The sequence below is a fragment of the Oryx dammah genome, unplaced genomic scaffold, assembly GCF_014754425.2.
Source record: "Oryx dammah isolate SB20612 unplaced genomic scaffold, SCBI_Odam_1.1 HiC_scaffold_2, whole genome shotgun sequence".
In the NCBI taxonomy this organism is placed as follows: domain Eukaryota; kingdom Metazoa; phylum Chordata; class Mammalia; order Artiodactyla; family Bovidae; genus Oryx; species Oryx dammah.
Genome location: NW_024070186.1, coordinates 191,493,784 through 191,506,508, shown reverse-complemented (window position 1 = coordinate 191,506,508; position 12,725 = coordinate 191,493,784). Strand labels below are relative to the sequence as shown.

The window sequence follows — 12,725 nt, the reverse complement described above, 5'->3', positions numbered from 1 at the left end:
CTGGATGCAGAAAGCTCATTAGAGGTTTTATGCTCTTGTCGATGTTTGCATTATGAGTTTCAACTTAGAGCTGTTTAAGTTGGACACATATTTGGAAACTAATCGAGATGACAGTGTGGTGCCCAGAAGCTTTAAAGAACACCATCAAATTCACAGAGACAAAAAGTAGAAGAGAAGTTACCCGGGGCTAGGGGAAAGGGGAGCGGAAAGTTGCTTAATGGGTCCAGAATCTCTGTGTGGGGTTTTGGAAGTTGCTCTGATGATGGATGCACAATGATGTGAATGTGATTAATGCCCCTGAATTGTATGCTTAAAACTCTCTAAAATGGAGCTTTGGCAGCACATACAGTAACACTGCAACAATACAGAGATTATTATTCTCTGAGCAAGGATGACATGCAAATTTCTGAAGCTCTCTCTTTTGTAGTAGATGGCCGAAAGCATCTCTTTATATATTCCAGTTAATAAGTAAGAAAAAAAAGAGACATAATTTGAATATTATTTTGAAACTCCCAGCAAATAAACAAATGTAGGCATTAGGCTTCAACAACTGCTAACATCAAAAAAAAAAAAAAGGAAAGCAATAGTCAGACAGTGATCTTATGCCTAGAAGGGGATGCAGCTCCATTGTCTAAAGAGTGGAAGCGTTCTAACTTCATGGTGACAATAGTGACAATCTGTGTATCGTTTTCACTTTGTCCTAATAAGGAGGATAGTTTATTTTCATCATGTACTCACAGAAAGGGTTACCTTCTCCAATCTATAAAGAATGGTGTCATATACATTTTTAAGTAGCAACTTTTATGAGAAATATATATATGTAGTCACAATAAAGATAAACAAAATGAAGATAAGCTGTTTTAAAATGAGCAGAGCATCAGTGAAACATGGGATGATTTCAAACAGCTGTATACGTGTAATTGGAGTCCCTAGAGGAGGGGAGAGAGAAGGCAGTGGCACCCCATTCCAGTCCTCTTGCCTGGAAAATCCCATGGATGGAGGAGCCTGGTGGGCTGCAGTCCATGGGGTCGCGAAGAGTCGGACACGACTAAGCGATTTCACTTTGACTTTTCACTTTCATGCACTGGAGAAGGAAATGGCAACCCACTCCAGTGTTTTTGCCTGGAGAATCCCAGGGACGGGGGAGCCTGGTGGGCTGCCGTCTATGGGGTCGCACAGAGTTGGACATGACTGAAGCGACTTAGCAGCAGCAGCAGCAGCAGCAGCAGCAGCAGCAGCAGAGGAAGGGAGAGGAGGGGAGAGGGAGAGATAAGAGGACCCCCAAAATTGAGGAAATCATGGCTAAAATTTTTCAAAATTTGATGCAAACTGTAAACCTACAGATTCAAGAAACTCAACAAAACCCTAAGTGCAAGAAACATTAAGAAAATTATATCAAGACATATCATACTCAAATTGCTTAAAGTCAGGGATAAGGAGAAAATCTTAAAAGTAGAGAAAAGAGACATATTACCTGTTTTTCCTTGGACAATAGTTTTCTCCTTGGAAATAATGGAAGCAAAATGACAGTAGGTTACCATCTTTAAAACTGTCAGCCTAGAATTCTATACCCAGCAAGAATATTTTGCAAAAAATGAAGGGAAAATGTAGAGAAAATTGATGGAATTTAAAATTCGGTTCTTTGAAAAGATCAACAAATTTGGCAAACTTTTAACCAGACTGGCAAAGGAAACTAAAAAAAACTAAAATTAGAAATAAAAGTGGAGACATTACTATTGACTTTATTGTACAAAATTTTGTAAGAGAATACTATGAACAATTATGTGCCTGTTTACTCAGTCGTGTCCAACTCTGCGACCCCATGGACTGTAGCCCGCCTGACACCTCTGTCCATGGGATTTTCCAGGCAAACTGGAGTGGGCTGCCACTTCCTTCTCCAGGGGATCTTCCCAACCCAGGGACCAACCCAAGTCTTTTGTGTCTCCTGCATTGGCAGGTGGATTCTTTACCACTGGTGCCACCTGGGAAGCCCATGAACAACTATATGGCAAGAAACTAAATAATCCAAGAGAAAAGGACAAATTTATTGAAATACACAAATTGCCTCAAGTGACACAAGACAAAACAGAAATATTCAGCAGGCCTGTAACTAATGAAGAGATTGCATCAGTAATAAAAAAACCCCTCAACTAAGGAAAGTCCAAAACCAGATAGCTTCAATGGTGAATTCTACCAAACATTCAAAGAAGAATTAACATGAATAATACTCCAACTCTTCAAAGGAAGTAAAGATTCAGAAAGCATATGAGGTGCCTAGAACAGGCAAATGCAGAGAGAGAGTGGGACACCAGGCCCTGGGGGTGGAAAGAATGGGAAGTTGTTGTTTAACAGGGACAGAAATAGGATAAAAGTAAAAGGAAAGAAAATGATACGCTATGCTGTCACTAATCAAAAGGTAACTGAAGTGGCAATATTAATATATAAAATAGATTTTAGAGTAAAGAATATTTACCAAGGACCAAGAAGATCATTTTGTAATCATAAATGGGTCAGTTAATCAAGAGGGCATAACAACCTAAACAATTATGTACACTAACAATAGGGATTCAAAATACATAAAACAAAAAGTAAGAGAAGTACAAGGAGAAATGGGTATTCATAAACTGTAGTCAGAGATTTCAGTACTACTCAATAGTTGATAGAAGAATAGGCAGAAAAGCAACAGGAATAAGAAGACTTAAAAACACCATCAGCTAACTTGACCTCATACACGTGTCGAATACTCCACTCAACAACAAAAGAATACAAAGTCTCTCAAGTGCACAGTGGCCATTTACCAAGATAGATCTTAATCTGGCCTGTGAAGCAAGTCCCAATAAAATCGAGAGGATTCAAGTCATATACACGGACCACATGGAGCTAAATAAATCAGTAACAGAAAGATCCTTGGAGAATCCCCACATGTTTGGAAGTTAAATCACACACTCCTAAATACATCAAAGGGTAAGTCAAAAAGGAAATTAGTGTGTTTTCTTTATGATTAGTTAGCTATTTGGGGCTGTGCTGGGTCTTTGTTGCTGGGTCTTTCTCTAGTTGCATTGAGCAGGGGCTACTCTTGATTGCGGTGCGCGGGCTTCTCCTTGTGGTGGCTCCTCCTGTGGAGCGCGGGCTCTAGGCTGCCCGGGCTTCAGTAGCTCTGGCTCCCAGGCTCTAGAGCGCAGGCTCAGTAGTTGTGTGGCTCAGGCTTAGATGCCCCAAGGCAGGTAGGATCTTCCCAGACCAGGGATCTACCGGGTGTCCCCTGCACTGCAAGGCTAATTCTTAACCACTGAACTCCCAGGGAAGCCCTAGAGAGTGTTTTCAACTGAATGAAAATGAAAGCACAACATTAGAAGGTGTGGGATGCTGCTCTAACAGTTTCCCAGGAGAAATTTACAGCACTAAATGTCTATCTTTAGAAAAGAAGAAAGGTCTGAAATCAACGATCTCAGCTTCAATTTTTTTTTTTCAGCTTCAGTTTTAAGAAACCAGGAAAAGCAGAGCAAATTAAATCTAAAGCAAACAGGGAAAAAAATAGAAATAATAAAGATCAAAGAGGAAATCAATACAGAAAAATCAATGAAACCAAAAGCTGGTTCTTTGGAAAGATTAATAAATGTTCATTGGCTGATTCTGTGTCTCCTGAATCCACGCCCCTATTTCAAGCACGTGGAAGAGTTGAGAGGAGGGAAAAAGAGAAAAGGAGCTACAGGTGTGCTGAGTTCCTTCCAAGGAGGCACATGGGGCATGGTGCTTTCCACTTGGTCCCTTGCAGCTGAGAAAGGGTGACTGGTTCTCCATCTCAGGTCTGGAAACGTCTTTTAAGCTGTCTGTGACCTCCGGACAGAGGAGTCGGCATGTCTGGAGTTTCTTTAGATCCCATGGCAGGAGATGCCTCAGAAAGACTCAATATTTGGTCCTCTGAAGCATACAAGCAAGTATGCTCCTCCGCAGGAGGAGCCCTCTCTAGACTTCGGCCAGGCGGAGAGAACGCCGAGGCATCCAGCTAGGTAGGAACCGCCTGGTCACCTTCCCTCCTCTGTCTCTTGGCCCCCACCAGGATCAAGACAGTAACTAGAAAGCAAGAGGACAGAATCCACCCACAATCGCCCCCCTGGACTCAAGGCTCTCTCCTGCCTCCAGCCTTAGCTGGGGAAGGAAGAGAAGTCTTAACCCTGAAAGGGAAATAGTTCCTGCGCGTGGCCCTGGCGACCACGTGCATCTCTACCTCGGTCATGTAGGCAAGACTTAACCACAGCTGACCTCAACCTTGGCAGGACCCCCTGTGGTCCTCCCAGAACATGACAACTTAGGGAGCTTATGGAGGGGCTTCCTCTCCCTCTTCCAGGAAGGCCTTTTTCTCGTTTCCTCCTGGGCTCTAATGACATAGGAGGCTTTCTGCCTCGCACGTCTTAGAGTACAGCTGCAGGTTATCAAACTACACAGAAATGACTCCTGGCTATCAGGGTGCCCCACCCCTCATGTTACATTGTCATCTCTTGTTTTGGGGTCATCCTTTTGAAGAAGGGTCACGGGAAGCTGCCACCTTGACTGATCTTGCTTTTGCTCTCGATGTACATGATAAACTGAATTGAAAAAGATTTGTTTCGGAAATTCCATGGTTGTCCAATGGTTAGGGCTCCATGCTTCCACTGCAAGGGGCATGGGTTCGATCCTTCTTCAGGGAGCTGAGATGCTGTGAACTTTGCACACAGCACGCCAAAGTAAATTAAAAATAAAAAGGTGCATTTCTTTACTGGCCAAATCTGTCAACCTTGCTTGATACCCCTTAGTGAGTTTGAGGTTGCGTCGTAACCCAGTCTGAACTGGGGCTGTGTCCTGTGGTTTAGAGTGACGAGGGAACTCTATTTAGTCTCCATATGAGATGATGGATGCTAATTAAATTTTGCAGTAATTATTTCACAATAGATATAAGTTGAAACCACCTTAAACTCTAATTTCACTGTGGTCAGAAAATATGTCTGGTATGATTTTAATCTTTTGAAATGTATTGAGACTTGTTTTATGACCCAAGTACAAGGTCTCTCTTGGTGACTGTCCCATGCACACTTGACAAGAATGTGCATCCTGCTGTTCTTGGTTGGAATGTTCTATAAATGTCAATTAGGTCAAGTTAATTGTGAGTATTGCTCACGTCTTCTATATACTCATTAATGCTTTTGTCTGTGTTTCTTTCTTTATTTTTACTAACTGCCAAGGCAGCAGTGTTAAAACGTCCAAATATGATTGTGGGTTTGCCTGTTTCTCCTTTAGTTCTGCCAGGTTTTTTTTCTCCCTGTACTTTGAAGCTCTGTTATTAGACTCATCATCCATTTAGGTTTGTTATGTCATTCTGTTGAATTTATCATTAAGAAATGACCCTCTTTATCTCTGATAGTACTCTACAATCTATGTTGTTATTAATAGGGTCACCCTTGCTCTGTTATAGTTGGTATTTGTAGGGTATACCTTTTTTTTGTCTTAATGTTTTCAGTTTTTCTATGTCCTTATACTTGAAGTGTGTCACTTGTTGAGAAACATACAGTCAGCTTGTTGATTTTTTTTTTTTTAACTCCAGTCAGGCAACCTCTGTCTTTTAGAGATCGTCTCTATCATCTTGCTACTTGTTTTCCATTTGTTCCAGCTGATTTTTTTGTTCTTCCTTTCCTTTATTTAATCTTTTGGATAAGTAAGAATTATTTTTATTATTGTTTTATCACCTCTATGACATTTTAATTATACCTTTTTATACATTTTGTCAAATGGTTAATCTCAAGATTACAGTATGCCTTTTACTTTATTATAATCTACCTTAAATTTGCATTTTGCAACTTCAGGAAAGATGTAAGAAATTGACAATTGTACAATTCCGTTTATACCTCTTCTCTCAACCTTCTGTGTTGTTGTATAATTTACTTCTAAGTGAATTAGAAACCTCAGTAGACACTGTAATTATTGTTGCCCTAAACAGTAGCCTTTAAAACTTTTTTATCTGGAAAAATATACAAGACATTAGATATACTACTTTAACCATTTTTAAGTATACAGTTTAGTGGTATTAAATACATATTTGTTGTGCAACCAATACCACCATCAATTTCAAAAAAAAAATTTTTAAACACTTACCTCTGCATTCCCTCCCCCGCCCCACCCACCCAGTACCATCATGTCGGATTTGACTTCTAAGTACCTTGGCTGAGAGAAGCATGCGATGCTTGTCTTCGTGTCTGCCTTGTTTCACTTAGCATAGTGTCTTTAAGGTTTGCCCATGTTGCAGCATGTGTCAGAACTCCCTTTTTTAAGCCTGAATAATAGTCCACTGCATGTATACCACCTTTGTTTATCCATTCCTCTGTCACTAGATGTTTGGATGGTTTCCACCTTTTGTGTGTTGTTAATAAGAACTGCTATGAGTGCAGTATAGATGTTCAGGTATCTGTCCAGTCCCTGCTTTCGATGCTTTTAGGTATATACCCAGAAGTTGAATTGCGGGATAATATGGGAATTCTATGTTTAATTGTTGGAGGAATTGCCATACCGTTTTCCATAATTTTAAAATTTTCTCCATTTATTTGTACATTCCAGGTTTCTTCCTTCCTTCCTAAAGTTCCAAACTAGCTGTGAAATATGTTCCTTCTGCCTTGTGGGGTGGGGGGAGGTGGTAGTCTTTTAGTGCAGATCTATTGGAGACAAAGTCTCTCAGCTTTTGTTTGTCTAAAAAAATTTGCCCTCTTTTTAAAAATATTTTATTTTTAATTGAAGCATGATTGCTTTACGGTGTTTTATTGGTTTCTGGCATATTTCAGCATGAGTCAGCCGTAGGTACACATATATCGCCTCCCTCTTGAGACTCCTTCCCACCCCTGTAGGTTGTCACAGAGCACCAGGTAAAGCTCTCCGTGTCAGACGGCAAATTCCCACTGGCTATGTATTTTAGTTTGCCTTAGTTTACCAGAATATTTTCACTAGCCATAGATGGCTAGGTTAGCAAGGGCTGCTCCTTTCAGCACCTTAAAGACATCATTCCATTTGTTCTGGTTTCTATAATTACTCTTAAGAAGTAAGCCATTGTTGTTGCCATTCCCCTGAATTTAATGTATTTTTTTTCTGTGGATATTTTAGATTTTTCTCTCTATACCTTTGAGTTTCAGAAGTTTGATTCTGGAATGCCGAAGTATGGTGTTTTGGTATTTATCCTGCTTAGGATTTACTGAGCTTCTTGAATATGTGAATTCGGGTCTTTCGTTAATTTTAGAAATTTCTCAGCCATCATCTCTTCGAATGTTACTTTGGTGCCTTTTTTCTATCCTCTCCTGCTGGGTCTGTTTTTCAACATAGACTTTCCTCCAGATACAGGAAATGAGAGTCTCTTTAGGTGCTGCCAGGTGGGCAAGCCTTTCGGTGCGAGGTTCCATTGGCTGCCCTGAGTCGGTTGTCTTCCAAATTTTCTAGGGCAGTAAAGAAAAACCAGCCAACTCTACAACTCATATCATAGTCATTTATTTCATATCCTTCAAGATCTAAGGCAACAACATAAGTGATCCACCTCAGGTGAGATTCTTGGCAACTGATGCTATATCCAAAGAAGCAGAAAGACATGGGCGTTTGAGATGGGCAGCTGTCAGCGTATATGGTAAACGCAAAGGGAGGCCAAAGAGATGTGGTGTCAATAGCATCTCTTATACAGGATAATGGGCAATGAGGGAAGTTCTTTGGAGAAAAATTCCAGCTTAAAAATGCATAAAGAATGCTGAAATTAGAAGTTGACTGTTTTGTAGCACTCAGTGAAATAATGGATCCAGGAACAACCATTATAGGCTGCAAAAAACCATTAGATCAGGTTTTTGGAACTTTATAATGGATGGATTATACTGCCAACTTCTAACCCCCAGTCAATCCTAACCTGACTAAAAGCAGAACAGCCAGTCCCAGTGGGGATCCTCAGGTGAGACAGAGGAAAGAACACAGCACCTCCTGTGAGGCAAGCAAACCAACAAAAGTGAATCTGAATTTAAATCCAGTCTCTAGATCTAACTGAGTTTACTGCCCCCAAGAAAATGATGATGATGATAAGGCTATAGAAGGACACGTGAAAAGATACTTTAAAAAAAAAGTAGTTGTCCAAATCCCAAACTGAGAAATTCTATAGGAAAAAATATTGTTTCTTCAACAAATAATTGTCATGAAGAAGAAAAGGGGAAGGAGAACTGATGTAGGTAAGATAAGACATGATAACTAATGAGAATAATCCAATGGTTTTAAAAAAATTATGAGACCATTGAGACATTTTAAAAATTGAGTGTTAGTTGATACTAGGGAATTACTGTTAAAGTTAGATAATGGATACATGGTAACTACTTGGTTCTCTGTCTTAAGACTGTTTTTTTATCTTCATGACTAAATTTTCTGGAAAGCAGTTTTGTGATAGAGAAAGGAGAGCACATGGAGAAGGAGGCAGACTCCTGGGAGACGGAGCATGTTTTTATGCTGAAGAAGAGAGAGAGTGCTCCTGATGCTGCTAAGTCGCTTCAGTCGTGTCCGACTCTGTGCGACCCCATAGATGGCAGCCCACCAGGCTCCCCCACCCCTGGGATTCTACAGGCAAAAACGCTGGAGTGGGTTGCCATTTCCTTCTCCAATGCATGAAAGTGAAAAGTGAAAGTGAAGTCGCTTAGCCGTGCCCGACTCTTAGCGACCCCATGGACTGCAGCCCACCAGGCTCCTCCGTCCATGGGATTTTCCAGGCAAGAGTACTGGAGTGGAAGAGAGTGAGGACCCCAGAAAAAGAAGAAATCGCTGGTGGAGCCAGCTCTGGGGAGTCCTGGGAAACAGGGCGCTGGACCCAGATGGCTGGCCTTGTCAAGGATTCCAGCTCCTGTCCTGTTCACAGATTTGATCTTCATTAGCCCTTAACTCATCCCATTAGATGAGTGTAATAATTCCCATCTTAGAGATAATGAATTAAAACTCAGAAAGGTTGATGACTCACTCAGGGTCAAAAAACTGTAAATGGCAGATCTAGGATTTTTTTTTTTTTTCATTCAGCTGCACCAGGTCTTAGCTGCAGTGTGCAAACTCAGTTGTGGGACGTGGGATCTAGTTCCCTGACCAGGGATTGAACCCAGGCCTCCTGCCTTGGAAGCATAGTCTTAGCCACTGGACCACCAGGAAAGTTCCTAGATCCAGGCTTTAAACCAAAGTTTCTGTGCTTCAAGCTCTTGTGGTCTGTATGGCTGCGAGACAGGCTGAAATGTCTCATGGGGCAGGGAGGGAGACATTTCAACCATTGGAGGTGAAGAGGGAACAACAGATTCAGACTTCATGACTGATGGCCCGTGTTCCTCATGAAGCTGGGTGGGAGGTTCTTGAGGAAAAGGGAACAGGCTCTACTGCACTTTCTGGGGCTGCCAAGGAGCTGGAGAGGAGTGAGTCACTTTCCTGGTCCAAGACATCTTTGCCTGCCAGTGAGACAGAGGTGTCCCCACAAGGAATTCAGCAGGGAGAATGATCAGGTCCCTCTCGTGGCCCTTTCCCACTCCGCTGCAGCTTCAAGGAACATGGATGCAATCTATAGAGTGTTAGTTGACCCAAGCTGCATGTGGGTGCACGTGTGCTCAGTTGCTTCAGTCGTGTCTGACTCTCTGCGACCTCACGGACTGTAGCCTGCCAGGCCCCTCTATCCATGGGATTCTCCCAGCAAGAATACTGGAGTGGGTTGCCATGCCCTCCTCCAGGGGATCTTCCTGACCCAGGGATCAAACCCTTGTCTCTTAGATCTCCTCCATTGACAGGCGGGTTCCTTAGCACTAATGCCACCTGGGAAGCCCATATGCATCAACACACAGTGGAACACTTCCAAGAAAAGCTCATGCAAGCTCAGCTGCCACCCAGAGCCCCAGTAAGGGAGGGGATGTCCAAGCCTCCCTATCTCACTGTGCTCTGATTGCACCTGAACTTCTGTTCTCTGCATAGGTCTGCCCTGCCCCTGGGTGGTGACCTGTGTGCCTGGAATGAGGCCAAAGGAGGAGCCAAAAAATCTTGTTTGGGTGCTATGGGGGCCCTAGGCAACAGAGAAGGGAGAGAGGAGGCAGGCTGCAGGGAGGAAGCAGGACCCATCGCATAAAGAATTTTAAGCCAACGAATTGGGTTACGTAGTGGCTTTATGGCATAATAATAATTAAGAACTTTGGCTTTGAGGTCAGACACATTGTGATTATCCCAGCTCCATCATTTACTGCAACCTTGGGCAAGTTACTCAACCTCTCTGGGCCCAGTTCTGGTGCCTCGGGGTCCCAGGAGCGTGTGGGGCTGGGTAAAGCTTTGCTGCCCTCTGGTGGCAGACAGAGGGTGTCACTGAGAGGCTGAGTCCACTCTTGTGGGACAACTGGTGAGGAGTGAGGATGGGCAGACACTCTTTCCCCCCCCCCAGAACAGACCTCAAATCTGGCTTCAGCATTAGGAGGGTGAAGAAGGCTGAGCGCCGAAGAATTGGTGCTTTTGAACTGTCGTGTTGGAGAAGACTCTTGAGAGTGCCTTGGACTGCAAGGAGATCCAACCAGTCCATTCTGAAGGAGATCAGCCCTGGGATTTCTTTGGAAGGAATGATGCTAAAGCTGAAACTCCAGTACTCTGTCCACCTCATTTTAAGAGTTGACTCATTGGAAAAGACTTTGATGCTGGGAGAGATTGGGGGCAGGAGGAGAAGGGGACGACCGAGGATGAGATGGCTGGATGGCATCACTGACTCGATGGATGTGAATCTAAGTGAACTCCGGGAGTTGCTGATGGACAGGGAAGCCTGGCGTGCTGCAATTCATGGGGTCGCAAAGAGTCGGACACGACTGAGTGACTGGACTGAACTGAACTGAACTGAACTGAACTGGAGGGCCCCACCAGGGTCTGCTGGGGACCCTTGGTCCATCGATCCATGACTCATGAGGTCACTCAGGCCGTCATAGGGGCCAGCCAAGCTGGGTTTGAGTCTGGGTGACCCTGAGTTGGTCTCTTGCCCCTCTCGGCCCTCTCAGTCCTTATCAGGATGACAAACATGTCAAAACACTTAGACTAGGCTTAGACATTGAGGTTGCTATTACCTACATGCCTTAACTCTCTCTTTCCCACCTTTGTGCATTCATTTATTTCATTCACTTAACTTCCAGCCAGCAGCTGTCTGCCAAGCACCAGCTCTGGGCCAGACCCTGAGCTGGGGGTGTCAGGGAGATGGCTGCCCTCTTAGCTCTGTAACTGTCTGTTCATCTACCGTGGTGTGCGCTTTCATTCACGGAGGAGCCATTTCTTTGCTGAGTGTTCATTCATTCTTTCTCATACTCACTAACTTCCTCAGTCACTCATCCATCCATCGCTAGGTTATCTCAATTGCATATTCATTCATCCTTTACTTTTTCAGACTCCTTTCCTTTCTCTCTCCCTCATTCCTGTGTTCTGCAAGCATTCTAAAAGCACCACTCAAAGCCAGAATTAGATGCTGGGTTTCTAGCACAACCCTCTCCCCAGACTCCTAGGTAGACAGATGGTGAGGACACCCTGTGACTGCCACATGCCAGCCATCGGGATTCGGAGCAGGGGGAGCATCAAGAAGGGAGCAACTGACTGCCTGGAGGAGGGGGCTGGGTGGGGGCAATCAGAGGCGGCTTCCTAGAGGAGGTAGCATTTAAGCCACACCAAGCAGGGTGTGGGGCTTCCCAGGTGGTACTAGTGGTAAAGAATCCTCCAGCCAGTGTAAGAGATGTAAGAGGTGCTAGTTCGATCCCTGGGTTGGGAAGATCCCCTGAAAGGAGGGCATGGCAACCCGCTTCAGTATTTTTGCCTGGAGAATCCCATGGACAGAGGAGCCTGGAGGCCTACAATCCATGGGGTTGCAAAGAGTCAGGCATGACTTAGCAACTAAACAACAACCAGGAACACACCTGTAGTTGAAAAAATTGAGTTTATCGGCTCCGTTTGAGAAGGAAGACTGCATTTACCTCAGTAAGAGAGTGTTTAGGGGATTCCCTGGCCGTCCAGTGGTTGGGACTCCACACTAGAGTTTGATCCTTGGTCAGGGAACGAAGAGCCTGCAAGCCTCGCTAGTGGCCAAAAAGAAGGGTGGGGAGGTGGTTAAAAAGGCTTAGCATGGAATTTGGGCCTGGGTTAAGTGATTTGGGGGAGGATTTGAGTAAGTGGGCTTTTACTCTGGAATTGATGTTAGGAATCAGGGACAGTTTTATGATTGAAAGCCTTAAATATTTAAGGTGGAAGTCTAACCGGATAAAGAAGCAGCTGTTACTCATATTTGTCAGAATAGGGGAAACGTTTGGTCTTTTTCTTGTTCCAACGATATTCTTGTTTTCATCCGACTTTAAACGTGATTACGGAGCAGTCTTGTTTATGCCTTGCGACATCATGGCCCCAGAATGGCTTTGCACGACAGTGGTGTTTAGAAAATTGTCTATGTCCAACAGGAGAATCCCAAGGTCTAGCTGGGAGTGCCAGGCCAGCTCCCAAATGCAAGGGGCAGCGCTCCTCTTTCTCGTAGGAAAGGCCCGTTCACTCGACCGAGGTGTATTTGCTGGGTGCCAGGCGCAGAGTAATTGGAGGCGGACAAAAGAGATAAGGCCCCAGTCCTCCGGGAGCACACATTGACGTCTGTTTTGTCTTAAACAGATCATCAGAAACGGCAGAGGGAGTGGACCAGACCTAAGGAACAAAGGCCCGGGGGCGGGGGT

At 43.9% G+C, this 12,725-nt stretch overlaps 1 pseudogene; it reads left to right on the top strand.

Annotated features, from left to right (window-relative positions):
- The first annotated feature begins 328 nt into the window (after positions 1-328).
- Positions 329-426, top strand: LOC120859696 (annotated as a pseudogene).
- The last annotated feature ends 12,299 nt before the right edge of the window (positions 427-12,725 follow it).